The sequence below is a fragment of the Protopterus annectens genome, chromosome 10.part0 (assembly GCF_019279795.1).
Source record: "Protopterus annectens isolate FY-2018-M chromosome 10.part0, PAN1.0, whole genome shotgun sequence".
Lineage (NCBI taxonomy): Eukaryota > Metazoa > Chordata > Ceratodontiformes > Protopteridae > Protopterus > Protopterus annectens.
Window position 1 is genome coordinate 759,586,224 of NC_056744.1, and position 19,157 is coordinate 759,605,380.

Below are 19,157 nucleotides of genomic sequence, written 5' to 3' on the forward strand. Positions count from 1 at the left end.
AAATGTGGAGTCTGCATTCTTATATGGTCTCTGTCCTGAACACAGGCATACCTTGAACTAAGAACTTTACAAATGTGGAGTCTGCATTCTTATATGGTCTCTGTCCTGAACACAGGCATACCTTGAACTAAGAACTTTACAAATGTGGAGTCTGCATTCTTATATGGTCTCTGTCCTGAACACAGGCATACCTTGAACTAAGAAATATTAACTATATATTGCAACTGGGAATACCTGCATATATGTAATTCATGTATGCAATACGGTACATACTCCTAAACAGGTCAGACTTTATGGAGAAAATCAGGACATCTAGGTGGAGCAAGGCTGAATCATAGTGCTATGCTAAATCAGCTGAGAGCTATGGGAACTTGTATAATATGAAGGTACCTGGTAGTACCTGTAAATGATCACCCAGGTGAATTCTGAATTATCTGCAGACAATCAAACTCACATTAGTAGTTCCTTTAAAGGGAGGTTAGTAACAAAGATAAAAGAAACCAGGGAATGCATAACCATAGAAAAGTCTTTGGGGAGAAGGTGCTTGAATTTCAAAAGTTTTCACAGATGTAAAAAAGGATGATGTTGTAGCAGCTGATGTTGGTCCCTATCTGTCAGTCTGTCATCATTAATAAAATCAAGATTTTTATCCTTGTTCACAAATGTGAGCCTTTCACCACTGTAAATTGCAGCAAGAGTTATGGTTAGATACCTACTGTCCCTTATTGTGGCATCAGTAACAATGGGAACAGTTTCTGACATGTTACGACACAGATGATTGATGGACATCCAATTCTGAATGCATTTCAGGTCCTTGCATGAGAAATCTATGGCAGACAAATTGTCCTGAGGGAAGAAGTAACATTTGTGTCATCAGTATAACAATGATACAGAAGGCCATTCCTCCTGATGAGTTCAAACAAAGGAAGCGTATAGATATATAATAACAAAGGATACAAAGCTCAACCCTGTGGAAACTGAATGTGAAAAATTTACAGATAGAGAATGGCTGCTGCTGTGTTCCTGACCCACTTGGCCGCCTAAAAACAGGGTACTGCCCAGTACTCTTCTTGACTGGCAGTAATCTAACTGTCCAAGATAGGACCGCCAGACCAGGTGCGAAAGCACGGACAAAGCCTCAGCCCCAACGTTACCTCAAACTCAGCCCAAGGTACTGCCCAGTACTCTTCTTGACTGGCAGTAATCTAACTGTCCAAGATAGGACCGCCAGACCAGGTGCGAAAGCACGGACAAAGCCTCAGCCCCAACGTTACCTCAAACTCAGCCCAAGGTTAATAGATACTGTTAACATATTATTTAAATTGTAATTACTATTTACGGACCAATTATTGGGTTCAAACACAGCAGCCACCATCCAAAACTATAATAATTCCTTTAACCTGGCTCTATTTTTGCTCCAAAATTGAAGTCAGCAGTGCCCAAAATAGTCCTGGCTTGTAAAATCTCCTACATAAAAAATCAGGACTCTTCACCTGTAGTCTGCAAACTCCAAGATTGGGTTTGCAGAGATTGGGACTGCCCACCTCCCTCTGACATCAGCAAAAGTTATATATCCCCCCCCAGTTTCCGCCATTTCTCTATAGCTGCTGTGTTCCTGACCCACTTGGCCGCCTAAAAACAGGGTATGTGCAATGCTGATACTATTACAGCATTTGTTTGTTGATATACTGCACTAGCGACTGCTATGATAGACTATGTTGCTGTAAAGTTACTTTGTACTGCTTGTAAACCTTACTAAACCTACCTACATGTAACGCTACTGCACGTGTTTTAGGGTATGTGCAATGTTGTTAGTAATATAGCGTTTCTTCATTGATATACTGCTCTAGCGACTGCAATGATAGTCGATGTTGTTTGTTGATACATACTGCACTAGCGACTGCAATAATAGTCCATATTGCTGTAAAATTACTTTGTACTGCTTGTAAACCTTACCAAACCTACCTACATGTAAAGCTACTGCACGTGTTTTGGGCGTACTCCACTAGCGACTGCATAATATTTAACGCTTGGTTGGTAATTTCGCTCTGAACTGTAGCGTGTTTTGAATGTGTCAAGAACCTGTTGTAGTGTTGTTTAGATACCAAACCAGTGACTATGTTGAAGCTAGTTATCTAGAAAGTTAGCTCTGAACGGCAATGTGTTTTCCTAGGCTAAAACAAACTGATGTTACGTCTCTTGGCAATCTCTGCTAGAGCTGGCGACATTTACTACCTATTTTTCATATGTTCAGAACGTGCTTATTTTATAGAGTCTCTCTCAACACTAATGATAAAAACAATAGGTATAGTTAAATATTTGCCAACAGAATTCTGGTTTTGTTTGTAATATTACCTGTCTATTCCTAATTGAAATGGTACTAATCTAACATATTATATCCTCTATTCAGGTACTGCCCAGTACTCTTCTTGACTGGCAGTAATCTAACTGTCCAAGATAGGACCGCCAGACCAGGTGCGAAAGCACGGACAAAGCCTCAGCCCCAACGCTACCTCAAACTCAGCCCAAGGTTAATAGATACTGTTAACATATTATTTAAATTGTAATTACTATTTACGGACCAATTATTGGGTTCAAACACAGCAGCCACCATCCAAAACTATAATATTTCCTTTAACCTGGCTCTATTTTTGCTCCTAAATTGAAGTCAGCAGTGCCAAAATAGTCCTGGCTTGTAAAATCTCCTACATAAAAAATCAGGACTCCTCACCAGTAGTCTGCAAACTCAAGATTGGGTTTGCAGAGATTGGGACTGCCCACCTCCCTCTGACATCAGCAAAGTTATATATCCCCCAGTTTCCGCCATTTCTCTATAGCTGCTGTGTTCCTGACCCACTGGGCCGCCCAAAAACTGGGTATGTGCAATGCTGATACTATTACAGCATTTGTTTGTTGATATACTGCACTAGCGACTGCTATGATAGACTATGTTGCTGTAAAGTTACTTTGTACTGCTTGTAAACCTTACTAAACCTACCTACATGTAACGCTACTGCACGTGTTTTAGGCTATGTGCAATGTTGTTAGTAATATAGCGTTTCTTCATTGATATACTGCTCTAGCGACTGCAATGATAGTCGATGTTGTTTGTTGATACATACTGTACTAGCGACTGCAATAATAGTCCATATTGCTGTAAAATTACTTTGTACTGCTTGTAAACCTTACCAAACCTACCTACATGTAAAGCTACTGCACGTGTTTTGGGCGTACTCCACTAGCGACTGCATAATATTTAACACTTGGTTGGTAATTTCGCTCTGAACTGTAGCGTGTTTTGAATGTGTCAAGAACCTGTTGTAGTGTTGTTTAGATACCAAACCAGTGACTATGTTGAAGCTAGTTATCTAGAAAGTTAGCTCTGAACGGCAATGTGTTTTCCTAGGCTAAAACAAACTGATGTTACGTCTCTTGGCAATCTCTGCTAGAGCTGGCGACATTTACTACCTATTTTTCATATGTTCAGAACGTGCTTATTTTATAGAGTCTCTCTCAACACTAATGATAAAAACAATAGGTATAGTTAAATATTTGCCAACAGAATTCTGGTTTTGTTTGTAATATTACCTGTCTATTCCTAATTGAAATGGTACTAATCTAACATATTATATCCTCTATTCAGGTACTGCCCAGTACTCTTCTTGACTGGCAGTAATCTAACTGTCCAAGATAGGACCGCCAGACCAGGTGCGAAAGCACGGACAAAGCCTCAGCCCCAACGTTACCTCAAACTCAGCCCAAGGTTAATAGATACTGTTAACATATTATTTAAATTGTAATTACTATTTACGGACCAATTATTGGGTTCAAACACAGCAGCCACCATCCAAAACTATAATAATTCCTTTAACCTGGCTCTATTTTTGCTCCAAAATTGAAGTCAGCAGTGCCCAAAATAGTCCTGGCTTGTAAAATCTCCTACATAAAAAATCAGGACTCCTCACCAGTAGTCTGAAAACTCCGAGATTGGGTTTGCAGAGATTGGGACTGCCCACCTCCCTCTGACATCAGCAAAAGTTATATATCCCCCCCCAGTTTCCGCCATTTCTCTATAGCTGCTGTGTTCCTGACCCACTTGGCCGCCTAAAAACAGGGTATGTGCAATGCTGATACTATTACAGCATTTGTTTGTTGATATACTGCACTAGCGACTGCTATGATAGACTATGTTGCTGTAAAGTTACTTTGTACTGCTTGTAAACCTTACTAAACCTACCTACATGTAACGCTACTGCACGTGTTTTAGGGTATGTGCAATGTTGTTAGTAATATAGCGTTTTTCATTGATATACTGCTCTAGCGACTGCAATGATAGTCGATGTTGTTTGTTGATACATACTGCACTAGCGACTGCAATAATAGTCCATATTGCTGTAAAATTACTTTGTACTGCTTGTAAACCTTACCAAACCTACCTACATGTAAAGCTACTGCACGTGTTTTGGGCGTACTCCACTAGCGACTGCATAATATTTAACGCTTGGTTGGTAATTTCGCTCTGAACTGTAGCGTGTTTTGAATGTGTCAAGAACCTGTTGTAGTGTTGTTTAGATACCAAACCAGTGACTATGTTGAAGCTAGTTATCTAGAAAGTTAGCTCTGAACAGCAATGTGTTTTCCTAGGCTAAAACAAACTGATGTTACGTCTCTTGGCAATCTCTGCTAGAGCTGGCAACATTTACTACCTATTTTTCATATGTTCAGAACGTGCTTATTTTATAGAGTCTCTCTCAACACTAATGATAAAAACAATAGGTATAGTTAAATATTTGCCAACAGAATTCTGGTTTTGTTTGTAATATTACCTGTCTATTCCTAATTGAAATGGTACTAATCTAACATATTATATCCTCTATTCAGGTACTGCCCAGTACTCTTCTTGACTGGCAGTAATCTAACTGTCCAAGATAGGACCGCCAGACCAGGTGCGAAAGCACGGACAAAGCCTCAGCCCCAACGTTACCTCAAACTCAGCCCAAGGTTAATAGATACTGTTAACATATTATTTAAATTGTAATTACTATTTACGGACCAATTATTGGGTTCAAACACAGCAGCCACCATCCAAAACTATAATAATTCCTTTAACCTGGCTCTATTTTTGCTCCAAAATTGAAGTCAGCAGTGCCCAAAATAGTCCTGGCTTGTAAAATCTCCTACATAAAAAATCAGGACTCTTCACCTGTAGTCTGCAAACTCCAAGATTGGGTTTGCAGAGATTGGGACTGCCCACCTCCCTCTGACATCAGCAAAAGTTATATATCCCCCCCCAGTTTCCGCCATTTCTCTATAGCTGCTGTGTTCCTGACCCACTTGGCCGCCTAAAAACAGGGTATGTGCAATGCTGATACTATTACAGCATTTGTTTGTTGATATACTGCACTAGCGACTGCTATGATAGACTATGTTGCTGTAAAGTTACTTTGTACTGCTTGTAAACCTTACTAAACCTACCTACATGTAAAGCTACTGCTCGCGTTTTAGTATGTGCAATGATGTTAGTATTATAGCGTTTCTTCATTGATACACTGTTCTAGCGACTGCAAAGATAGTCGATGTTGTTTGTTGATACATACTGCACTAGCGACTGCAATAATAGTCCAAATTGCCATAAAATTTACTTTGTATTGCTTGTAAACATCACCAAACCTACCTACATGTAAAGCTAACTGCACGTGTATTGGGCGTACTCCACTAGCGACTGCATAATATTTAACGCTTGGTTGGTAATTTCGCTCAGAACTGTAGCGTGTTTCGTATGTGTGAAGAACCTGCTGTAGTGTTGTTTAGATACCAAACCAATGACTCTGTTGAAGCTAGTTATCTAGAAAGTTAGCTCTGAACGGCAATGTGTTTTCCTAGGCTAAAACAAACTGATGTTACGTCTCTTGGCAATCTCTGCTAGAGCTGGCGACATTTACTACCTATTTTTCATATGTTCAGAACGTGCTTATTTTATAGAGTCTCTCTCAACACTAATGATAAAAACAATAGGTATAGTTAAATATTTGCCAACAGAATTCTGGTTTTGTTTGTAATATTACCTGTCTATTCCTAATTGAAATGGTACTAATCTAACATATTATATCCTCTATTCAGGTACTGCCCAGTACTCTTCTTGACTGGCAGTAATCTAACTGTCCAAGATAGGACCGCCAGACCAGGTGCGAAAGCACGGACAAAGCCTCAGCCCCAACGTTACCTCAAACTCAGCCCAAGGTTAATAGATACTGTTAACATATTATTTAAATTGTAATTACTATTTACGGACCAATTATTGGGTTCAAACACAGCAGCCACCATCCAAAACTATAATAATTCCTTTAACCTGGCTCTATTTTTGCTCCAAAATTGAAGTCAGCAGTGCCCAAAATAGTCCTGGCTTGTAAAATCTCCTACATAAAAAATCAGGACTCTTCACCAGTAGTCTGCAAACTCCGAGATTGGGTTTGCCCCGCTCCGCTTCGCCCTCGCTTCGCTCGGGCTCGCTCCGCTCCCCACCCTGCCCCCTTATCCCACCCGCCCCCACTACCTCTAGATTTATAGCCACCTGGCCACGCCTACTTCCTCTCCCACCCACTAGACTTCCTCCCTACCAACTCCCGCCCCTGCACACCATCACCATGCCCAAGCCAATAGGGATAATTATCCTACTTATCCCACCACTCATTTTATTACCCTATCTCTTAACAAGTTATGAACACCTGTCCTTATCAGGATTCCACTACCCAAATTATCACACAAGTTCCCCCTCCCCACCATCTATAGACGAATTCTTCCCCCATAATTCAACCCCCAAAACAACAAAACTGAGTGATCTGTACCTAAAAAAGCAACACCATATAACTACCAAAACAAAGCTAGGTCTAAAATTACTATCCAAAGTTCTAAAATTAATAGAATACCTAAGGAAAAACATCACCAAAGATGGAGATATCCATCCCAACCCAGGCCCTACCAGATCAACAGAGCCCACTCAACATCCAATCTCCCTTAGACCAGCTAACTCTCTACTCATTTGTCACTTAAACATAAGAAGTCTGAACAACAAGGTTCACAACTTACATGCCATGCTTGCAACCTACTTAACTGACATCATGTGTCTAACTGAAACTTGGCTTAAACCATCAACCAAAGACAATCAGATAATGTCACCTGGGTTCAACATACTCAGAGCTGACCGATTAAAGAAAAGAGGAGGTGGGATAGCTGTCCTATATAAAAATACGCTAAACATCCTAACTCACCCCAAACAACCACCGCAGGTTGCAAATGCTGAAATTTTAGCTCTAAAAATACAATTAAATAAGCAAAAAAGCTTAAACCTAATAGTTATCTATATACCCCCAGGGAACAATACTGAAACTTTAGAAGCCATCTTAAACTGGATAGATAACAACTATCCACAAGAAACAGTAGTCCTGGGAGATGTTAACATTGATTGGAACAAATGCTCTGCACAGTCCAGTCCTACTTCTTTAAATCTCCATGGTTTCTCTCAGGTTATAACCACTACCACCAGACTAGGTAATAATAAACAAAAGGAAAGCATACTTGATTGGGTGCTCATCAAGGAACACCCCCAAAAATATACCCCGGGGACTCTACCCAATGATCTTAGTGATCATTTGCTTACTTACATTATGAAAGATAACACAACCAATGCTAGCTTACCAGTCTATAGAACAGTCAGAAACAAAAAAAAATTTGATCCTCTAAAATTTAACATGGCACTCAATCACTGTAACTGGTCAACATTGAAATCCCTTCCCCTAGACGAGGCAGTCTCACATTTTAATCAAACATTCCTTACCCTACTTGACTCTCATGCCCCCAAAAGGGTATCCAGAATCAAAACTCACATAGCACCTTGGCTAACCTCAGAATCCAAAACCAAAATAACTAATAGGGACAAAGCATGGAACAAATGGCGTACTACCAAGTTACCACTAGATCGGATCATCTTCCAGCAAATGAGGAATGAAACCAAAAAGGCCACCACCCAAGATAAGAAAAACTACTTTCACCACCTACAAAACAAAAACCAAAAGAACCCTCAAAAATTCTGGGCAGGATTGAACAAACTTCTCCAACCAGGAAAATCCACCACTCCTACCCCAGAAACTCTATCTGATAAGAACCAAGAAGAAATAGCTAACAACTTTAATACCTTCTTCACCGAAACAATTCAGGTACTAGCTAACCAACTACCTACCCCCTCTACCACACCTAACATTATGACACCTAACTCTGCACTATCCTTTAACCTCCAACCCATATCCACTGCCTTCATCCGATCCTGTTTGAAAAAACTAAAACCAACTACCCTCTCAGCAGACCTTCTACCTGCAGAATACCTGCAAATTGCTGCAGATGTCATAGCATACCCTATTTCAATATTAATTAATAGAACCATTACCGAGTCCACTATCCCAGCAATCTGGAAAATATCTTACGTCATTCCTCTTCATAAAGGAGGAACATCCACCGAACTCTCTAACTATAGACCAATTGCTATACTATCACCACTTGCCAAAATCATGGAAAAGTGTGTGCATAACCAACTCATGTCCTATCTCACCCAAAACAAGCTACTAACTGATTGTCAGCATGGATTTAGACCCAACCATAGCACGACTACTGCCCTCCTCTCTTTCACAGAGAAAATTAACCATAACCGGAATAACAAAAATATCTCCTCAGCTCTCTTTCTAGATATGTCGAAAGCTTTCGACATGGTAAACCACCAGCTACTTCTCAAAACCTTATCAACCTTACATCTAGACACCCAAGTCCTAAACTGGTTTCAGGCCTACCTCGTAGGTAGACAACAGGCAGTTATGTGGCAGAACAAACTCTCCTGCCTATTGCCGAATAGTATAGGCGTACCCCAAGGGTCCATCCTAGGTCCTCTTCTGTTCTCAATTTTTATAAATGACCTCCATACAGTTATCCCCGAAGCCACCTGTATTCAATATGCAGATGACTCAACTATCATCTGTTCTAATCCTATCCTTGATAACCTTCTAATAACCACCCAACACTGCTTTACCAAAGTTGAAAATTGGCTAACTAACCAGCAACTCATCTTAAACCCAAAAAAAACCCAACTTCTTCTTTTCCACCCATCCAACCCAACACCTTTCACACACTTTACCATACAATCTAACAATGGTACCATTATTTCTCCTACTACCAACGCTAAACTATTAGGAGTAATTATCGACAATAAACTACGGTTTGACACCCACATCAACCAAACTATTAAAATGGTTAACAAAAATCTTGGTTCTTTATATAGGTTAAAAACCTTCCTAACTCCAGCCGCTAGGTTAGCTACTGCCCGCACCTCCTATCCACCCTACTATCGCCTCCCAAACCTTACAAACCTCAACAAGTCTGACCTCAATCGTCTTTCCACTTCTTATAATCACATTGCTAGATTCATCACTGCCCTACCTTACAGAACACATCATTGCATTAGCCTGAAAAAACTTGACTGGCCAGAACTCCCTAATCTTCTACTGAAATACCAACTCATTGAAGCCTTTAAAATCCTGAAACATCCAGATAACACCCCTGCCCTAAATAACATCCTAACCCCTTACTCCAACCTAAGCTCTCTTCGCTCATCTAACAAACTCTTAATACAAACTTGCAAGTCCCATAACCTAGGTGGCGATTCACTCTACTCTAATATTATTGGCAAGGTATGGAATTCTCTTCCCCAGAAGCTTACGTCCTTACAATCACTAGCGCTATTCAAAAAAGAACTAAAAATCCACTATAAATCACACTGGCTTTGTCCATGTACAAACCCTGACTAACTTTTCACATGAGTAATTCCTACAAGTAGGCAATTTCCGTCTTATTCAACTAAGTGTGAATTAACCTGAATGTAATGTAATGTTATCATTTGTACCTTCTATTGTGATTATCTGCTCACTTTGAATACAATGTGATATGTCTTTATGTACCTTGATTAACCTTGTTGGAGCTTTTCTCCCCGGGACTCCGCTGAAAATGGACATGTATCCAGTCGGACTATCCCGGTCAACAAATGTAAAATAAAAATAAATAAAATAAAAAAATAAAATATAATCTGTTAAGCAACTCCTGAGAGGAAGGAGACAATACAGAACAGTAACTATGGCTTTACAGTGAGTTATAATTGGTCTGACAGAACATTGTGATAAAGCAGAGCTCAAAAATGGCCATAATAAAATAGCATCATTTTTCTGTTACCATCAGCAAGTCATTTATGACTCAAGCTATGATTACTTCTTTACTATGTCTAATGCAGAAACCAAACTAGAACTGGTCATATGGAGAAAATATTCTTTAATAACAGAACCAAGATACAACTAAACAACCTCTTCATTATACTTGCTTATGTAAGGAAGGTTGAAAATATGGTGGTAATTATCTAAATTACGTCTCTTCAAGATGAGGCATGCAAGGTGTGATTTAATGCAGATGGACATGCCTCAGTAATTAAAGAAAAGACAGTATGAAAGATCACTGGTCCAGTAGAATACAATGGAGCTGTGACACAGGCAAAATAACCTTTATACCTGCCTAGATACCAGAGGAATCATACCCATAGAATATATCTAGGCAAGACTTAAAACAGGTCAGATTTTCATAGGCCTTTATGGAATTTGGAGGTCAGTTCTATTCATTAATTTATTCATTCATTCAGTATTCTTATTATGAGGCAGTTAGTGGCTCTATTTAGCTTATGCTATGACTAAGCAAACGTAGTGACCTGATGTCACACCCTTCTTTAAGCCCAAACATTACCAGGAAAGATGACTTTCAGTGCTTTAAAACATTGTATTAAATTTCATCTATATGTCTTTACGTTACATGAGAAAATTACTATTGTGTAGTCTGCCCATAAATCATTGACTCTTTGCCACATACCAACTTAGTGAATCAATACTGTATGCATTCTAACTTAATTTGTCTCTTTCTGGTAAATTGTTACCAAAGTAGGCTGCTCTATTCAATGTTCAACCTTATTAAAAAGATATATACAAATCATAGCAAATTCTTGTCTTTGTATTTAATAAATCACTTCTAAACAGACAGTAGCCATATGTATAGAGGCCACATATAATAGACCAGATATCTAAAGTCAAAGCAACTATTTCCGAACTGGCAGTCAGCTGAAACTCTAATAAGCTGTGTCAGACATCTTGGTAGCTATCTGTAAGGTATGTCACTAGAATTCTTTACACGATAATTTTTTTTTCATGCTTTCTCATACAAAGCAAAATAACAAAACTAGGTCAATGCAGGTTAATTGCTTGCATCCACAAAACTTGGAGAAGGAAAATACTGGTTTCTGCTCATTGTATTTGCATTTGGCAGCTAGTTAGCACTTGTAAGGCAACAAAAGCTGAGTGCTAGTGCTTAAAACAAAAACTGCCTTTTCCTTTTTTTTCTGGAAAATATCAAACAATTCCAGAAACAAGGTCATTGAGAAATGGTAAAACATTAAATATCATGGAGTTTGACATTTTTGGCCAGAAAGTTATCTGACTGCAATATGTATCTCTTTTTTTATTCATTAATTTTAAAACAATCATTTCCAGTATGTAGAGTCTGTCTAATCCTCCTTAGTCATAGATGCACTGAAATTATAACCGAATCACAATAACAGCCAGCAGTTCTTCCACCCAGACACATGTTTTTCATATTTCTGTACACACAGTCAAGGTGTCACATCAAATATGATAATCATCTAGAGTCAGTATTTACACCACTGTGTGGCTAGTCCTGCCAGCATTGTTCTTCCATATCACAATCATGTACATCAGTGGTCAGTTTAGACTGCCCAGTCCACCTACTGCATAGTTTTGGATTATGGGAGGCAACTGAAGTACACAGAGAAACATGTAGCTTCTGCACAGATCCCAGATGAAAATGAAACTGTAGAACCTCTTGTTGTGAGATAGCAATGCTACACACTGCACCACTGTGTCAACGTTCACACTTTACAAGTATAATTCCTAAACGTTCATTTCATGAATCGAATTTCACACTGATTATTTGCAAATTAGTGTCCCTGTTTTTCATACTAGAATATAATGCCCTGTTTCAGTGATGTATCTTTCAATGTTTGCACAAAATACAAAAAGGCAATAATACTTTAATGTGTATTTCTAAAATAAACGCTATATAGATGCTGAAAAGTGGTGATGCACCAGATTGTTAACATTTACAGATAAAGTGCAAATCGTAACAATCTCAAAAAAGTTATGGTTTGTGAAATAAAACAAATGTAACATGTCAGTAGATGGCCCATAATTTGCTGAATAAAGCTAAAGCTTTTTTCTAAGACCTGTATCCTGCTTATTGCCCTAAATGTAACACCCTTTTGGACTTTTAGGCAAATGTGGAACATTTTGGAAATTCAGGAAAGATGCACTGTGAGTTTAGCATTGATGGTGTGCAGAACACTGTCCCCTCCAAGCCATCACTCATATCATAAGAGGTGCAGCCATTGTGCTACAAGGTTTCTGGACGGTGAGAGAAATCACACAGAAATGCAGAAAGAACATGCAGAATCCATGTAGGCAGTGGCAGAAGACAGGACTGATTCCTGATCCTGGAACTCTAATGCAGATATCCTGTCACTAAGCCACTCTAGTGCTTTTATTTTTTATTTATTTATTTATCATTTGTTGACCAGGAAAGTCCGACTAGGTTCCACAGAGCCTGTTTTCAGCGGAGGCCCGGGGAGAAATGCTCCAGATGCATGTCTTTGGAATGTGGGAGGAAACCGGAGTACCCGGAGGAAACCCACGTGAACACAGGGAGAACATGCAAACTCCACACAGAAGGCACCCCAGCCGAGAATCGAACCGGAGAACCTCTTGCTGTGAGGTGACAATGTTAACCACTGCACCACTGTGCCGCCCACCATGCTTCAAATCTGACATTTGGAATTAAAGATGAGACTATTAGTTCCTCTCTAGAAAAGGTCTGTAAGGTGAATTAGATGCCTCATCTGAAAAAACATATCAAATTAAACTTCCTTACTTTTTTTTGTTATTCTCCTCAAAGGGCTGAGTTGACCTATTTGAGCTATGCCTCATCTGAAAAAACATATCAAATTGCCCAGGATTCCTCAGTCTGCTCATTCACTCCATGGCAAGAGTTTAGTGGTATAGAGTGTGCCAGTCAGCTGGTCCTATGGGGTGGCCTACTCTCCTCTCTGGTGGAGCACCCCTCCGTGGTGAAGCTATTCCAAGTTTTACTTTATGCTACCTTCCAAGAAGGAAGCATACTTCCATAAGTGGAATTCCCTTTAGCTTACTGTGTTACTTGCACATGTATAATATGATTGTTGGCTATATGTGGTGAAGACCTCATGCTCCCAGTAAGTGTGACCCATGTGGCAAGCTAAAACCACCTCCTTACTCTAAGGATGGTAAAGCTGGCAACAGCCACTCAGTCCCCTCAATCCCAAACAGCTACTGCAGGTGCCCAATCAGCTGTCTGAACTCAGGGTAGCTGTAACATAGTTACGGCTTTAAGCTTCTATGCCATGGAGTTGGCTTCCTCCTTTTTTGATGTGCTAACCTCATAGATGGATTGGTATCAAACCACTTTTTATCCATGACCTAGGCCACATACACAGGTAAATAATAACAGGCACAGACAGTAAGTACAGAAAATGGCATTTCTTAATATTATCTTTGGAGTTATTGTATATAAACTTAAAATGAAATTGTGCAACAGAACAGAACACTCTGTGAGACAAGGCTGGAAGGGTGCCATTACTCCTAATCCATGTCAAAATATTTGAAGGTCACCTGTTGAATATGCCCCTTTTACTAAGTAAAACCAGCAGGAGTTTCCTTGTGCCTAAGTTACTCACCTTCTTAGTAAGCTCATGCATATCAACACATGAAAGTTTTCACCAAATAACACTCTGAAATGTATTCATCAGCAGCACTGAATTAACTTTACATGTCTTCTGGCATTGATGTAAAGTGCATCTTAGCTGTTTCTTTCTAAATAACTCCTATAACATTATAAATGACAATTCTGAGGAAGAACTGTTTAATTTTTATACTATTTGGGACTAAGAACAAGCTGTGACAATTTATGTACCTTGGATCGTTTGTTGCAGTTTCCTGAATTAAAGGCTCATCCAAATTTTTGTCCTCCAAAATCATGCCATTATATTACCGTGTTTGAAAAAGTTACACTGACGTTATTAAAAGTAAAACTGAAAGAGTTTAAAATGTACACATTCACATTTTATATTTTAGCTAGAGAGGAATGACTCACTCTCAGGCAACTGCAAATTTTTAAAGTTCATGATGTGTTCAGTCCAGGAGGTTGGATACAATTTGGTTGTGATGCCCAGAGATATGTATCTGCAGATGGTTTAAAACTCTTTGATTTGTAGAAGTTCATCAAAACATAAAAACTTTATTGGAATGGGGTACAGTTTGGGGCTTTATTACTAAGGCCCAGGTAAAGAAATTGTATGCTATGAATCTAGTATGCTGTTTTTTTACACACTGTCCAAGATCCAGGAGTCCTTAACCAATTCAACTGGCTGTCCAATTGTTTCCACACTGGACAGTTATTTATATGATTCTGTTTTTCTAGACAGTGTCATACAATCTTTCACCTTTTGCCTTGAAAAATACAACTGAGTTGGGCAAGTTGGCTAGCATGATTTTTACTAGGCTAACACAGATGTCTCTTCTCTTTATATCTCAATTCAAAATGCATATACTATTAAGGCAATAATTTCAAATATATTTAATTACCTTTAGTCTGATTATTTATTGCTAATGTTAGATCTTTGTTTAAAACAAAATCATTATCTTCTTTAGTGATTTTTTATGCTGTTGCCCGGTGCAGATGTTATGCACATATTTTCACGGATTATTTTGAATCACAGATTTTATGTGTAGCATGTTTTTAGGCATAATGTAGTTTTGATGCATGCTATATTGCTATCGTGGTATTTATATTTCATGGGGCATAACATTTATTTTGGAGTACCTTGATAATTTAAACTTCTAGACACCTGGCAGTGAAAACATTGACTATAGATAATTGTCAATGTTGAAGTGACACCCTGACCCCATTTGCAAAATGGGAAAAAAGTAGTTGTGGAGGGATGGATTTTTGGTCTAAAGTGCTCTGTAGAAGTGCATAAGGAATGCACTAATTATTTAAATGAACATTGTTTGCTGAGGTGGGAGACACCCTTTAGCAAAATGTATAGAGAACCAACATCTGTTAATGGGGTTGTCTATGTGTGTCTACTAACCATCTTCCCCTCCTGCCAAATTCTTTGTCATAGAGAAAACATTTTTGGCTAAGGTTAAAACTACCAGTGACAAGGACTTATTAATTGTTGAGCAAGATTTATAACTTAGGTTTTTGTAAAGTGGGTATACTACACAACAATTAGTAAATGTGTATTCAACAGAGACAAGTCATATCTTTATTTTAAACCTCTTGGCACAAATGCTATTTTTTCTTTTTACCAAATATAGCAGGTTTTTAGCCACATTCAGGCATTTCGTTAAGCAAACACCATCACTATCTCTTGCAGCAACAGTACACCTTCTATGATATTGTTTATGTTTTGGAGATGCAAGAATCAGGTCAGTGTCATTGGGACATTGTTATATAACTACTGCTCTATTTGTATACGTGTGAAAAGTTGTTATGCTTTGAATATAAATGGCCAAAATATCTCTCAAAGCATCATTTTTATATGAGATTTGAAACTGTTTATACAGTTGAATGTGGACTTAACTTTATGAAATCTTGAATCCAGTGTGTATAGGTTCATACAAGATTATAAGGCTAATGGCCATAGGAGGCCTTTTTAATCCAGAACTCATTTTCCCATTCACAAATGACAGGATAAATATCCCTGGGGCATCTAGCTGGGTTTAGGTGACAGAGCATTTGCAAGCTACCTCTGTCCAAACAGCAGCATAAATGTCAGTCCAGGGGTAAATTTCTGATTCTCCATCCATTGCTCCAGGCTTTATTTGAATAGGGTCAAGGAAGAATATGGATGGAAATCCTGTTCCACAATAAGGGCTGTCTCTGAGACACTGACCTGTCCTTCCAATATGTTCTATTTATATTGTAAATGAGGTTTAGGTCTTTTGATCAGGTATTTCAAATGCTGTTAGACCTGTGGATGTTCAGCAAGTCTGCACTGGATCAGGTAATACCTTGTAAGTCAACCACAGATCACATTTCAGCTGTGTGTAGGAGACAGAGTATAAATATAAGGTTTTGATGTGCCCTGTGTATTCTCTGTGGTCCACTCCTTGTATTATTTTTGTGAGGAACCTATGTGGCTTTCCATGTGTTGTATGTGCCTGGTCATATGCATACCAAAGGAGAATTGTACTCAATGACTGGTCTAATGAAGGCTGAGTACAATGGCAATGACATTCTTGGACCTGGATGTCATTCCCGTGCTTATAAGTTGAACAATGAAGAATGATTTCCTTACATCAGTAGACACATAATGATTAAAAGCCAAGTCTCTGCTCACATATGTCCCCAAGTCCTTAACCTCTGGGTCTACACGTAGGGGTATATCATCTATGTGGTAATTCCTTGGGGTGGGGGAATTTCCAAATGGTACTATTATACATTTTTGGCATTCATTTGTAGACCATTTCTCTGGAACCAAGTATTAATTTGTGACAAACCCTCTTGGAGGATATTAGTGCCCTTGTAGAATGCTATGATTGCAATGAGCTTGCAGTCATCTGCAAACTTGTTCAACTGGAGGTCCTTGATGTTAGCTCTGACTTTGAAAAAGTAAATGCCATAAAGGACCAGCCCATAACTAAGCCCTTTATGGCTCAACTAGTGACAGACCTTTTTGTTGATGTAGAGCTCCCTATCTGACTTTCATTGCCCTATCTGTGAACCAGTTGACTACCCAATGAGTGCTGTAGATGTGTATTCCCAGTTCCATGAGTTTGCCTACAATGCATAAATGGGGAATACTGTCAAATGTTTTGGCCAGGTCAAGACAGGCAGTTCTACCATGTTTCCCTTCTCCATAGTTTTGGTGGCTTTCTTGAAAACGTCCACCAGGTTGAGTTGACACAAACTACCTTTGACAAACTACCCGGTGTTGGAATAAGTGTCTGATGGTTTCCTATGTCTTCCTTTATAATATCTATGATGATTATTTCCATGGCTTTACATATATAACTAGTCAGACTTAAGGATCATAGTTACCTGGGTCAGTAGATTTCCCACATATGTAAAGAGGGCTAATTGTTGCAATCCACCATTCATTAACCACAAAGCCATTTAGGAGGCCAGAAAATAGATTTTGCTGATAGGGATGACTGTGGTCAGGGATGCACATAATTGGCAAGAGGGGAATGGAACTTTTTGGAGAAAACTGTCAAAGGAACCAAGGTAGTGGGACAAATAAGTAGAAAGGAAAAGGTAACAGAATGGAAAGAGGCCAAGTATTTATTTGGACTGCAGGTTAGAGATTGCTTTCCCTATCAAGGATTGATATCAAAGTATAGGCAAAGGGAAAGAAATAGGGGGCTGCTGAATGAAAGACCAGCACTGGTAGAGTTTTTAACAGAATCTAGAGCAGAAGCTGCCATTAAAAAAGGAATAATTAGTAAAGCATATAAAATACTGCATGATAATTATAAGAATCAACCAGAGGAGCTTAGAAAGGATTGGGAAGAGAGATTTGATAAGCAATTCACAAAGAGACAATGGGAGGATATATGTATATCTCCCAAATATGCTAAAAAGGCTAGAAGATTTAGGATCTTTGCCTGGAAGGGTTTACAATGGTATTTTTATACAACAAGTAGACTCCAAAAAATTTTTCCTCAGGTGGATATCAAGTGTTGGAAGTAAGACAGGGAAGAATGATGTGACTGAGAACATATTTTCTGGGTGTGTAATGAGCTGGCAGACTGTACGGATTCCCTGCAGACTGATCTGTCTGAGATGCTGGGTGAGCAGATTGGATTGATTTGAAAGATGATTTTTTTGAGTTATGATACAGAATCAAAATTGCTTAAACATAGTAAAGCCTTGCTGAGTCTAATTACGGTGACTGCCAAAAAAAGCAATTACTAGAAAATGGAAATCAAAGTCCAGACCACCTTTACTAGAAGTAGTGAATATAGTAACACAGATAAAAACTGGAACTGGGATCTTTAAAAATGGGAGGGAGCAAACTGCATAGGAAAAAATGGGGGAATTGTGGGACCAATATATGCAGAGCAGGAACGAGGTTTAAGAGGCAAGATTTGAATGATCCATATAATGCTTAACTGACAATGACTGGATAGATTTTTAAGTGATGTATAATGTTTGCAACTACAGTTGTTTTAATTGTGTCTGTGATGTATACTGTTTGCGACTAAAGTGGTGTCATGTTTGTTTTTCAGTTGTAAAAATGTAAGATTGCCTATGTCATGTGAGAACATTTAATAAAGATATTTGTTGGGGGAAAAAAGCTATTTAGGAGGCTATGGTTGAACAGCGATTTTAGTGGGCTTGGTAGGTCATGTTTCATACTATTCAAAGGCATCCAGAGATATTATATGTACCCAGAGATGCAGTATTTTTGTCCTGGAGAGAGCATTCAGGACTTGTTTGCTAGTGATAACTGTGTGTGTGTTGGGGGGGGTAAAGTTAAGGATGTTGGCACCCCTATAGGGTTTATGGATTGGTTGGTCCAGCGCATTTGTGTTGACAGAGTCAGGAATCTCTGGGCCTGTGTATTGGAAGCTGTGTATGTTTACCAGTTTAAAGTGAGGTAGGTGTAGACAAGCAGGAGTATAATGTGTTCTTCAATGCAGAGTGACTCTGGTTCATTTAGGTATGCCATAAGGATGTCCTGGGTCCTAGAAAGGAACTTATAACTTGCAATAATATGATATAAGAATTGCTAATGGTGGGTTAGACATGGAATAGGTCAAGTATGTCATACAAGTTAACCAGTCTTGAGGTATGACTAGTTTTAATGACTATTGAGACACCTCCACCTTTTTTACCTTCGTTTCTGTGCAGTGCCTATTTTAAATGCGTGGAAGATATTATAGCCTTACACTGCCAGGGTGATTTCTAAG

The 19,157-nt window shown here is 38.9% G+C and overlaps 1 protein-coding gene and 1 long non-coding RNA gene across 2 annotated transcripts in view; both read left to right on the plus strand.

The window, feature by feature from the left end:
- Nucleotides 1-19,157, plus strand: part of PDE4B (phosphodiesterase 4B) — a 2,058,783-nt gene that overhangs the window by 242,016 nt on the left and 1,797,610 nt on the right. The gene's annotated exons all lie outside the window — the stretch shown is intronic.
- On the plus strand, nucleotides 3,552-6,765 carry LOC122813322. The gene is made up of 3 exons (XR_006366662.1): nucleotides 3,552-3,763; nucleotides 4,882-5,001; nucleotides 6,121-6,765. It is a non-coding gene; the product is annotated as an uncharacterized LOC122813322 (long non-coding RNA).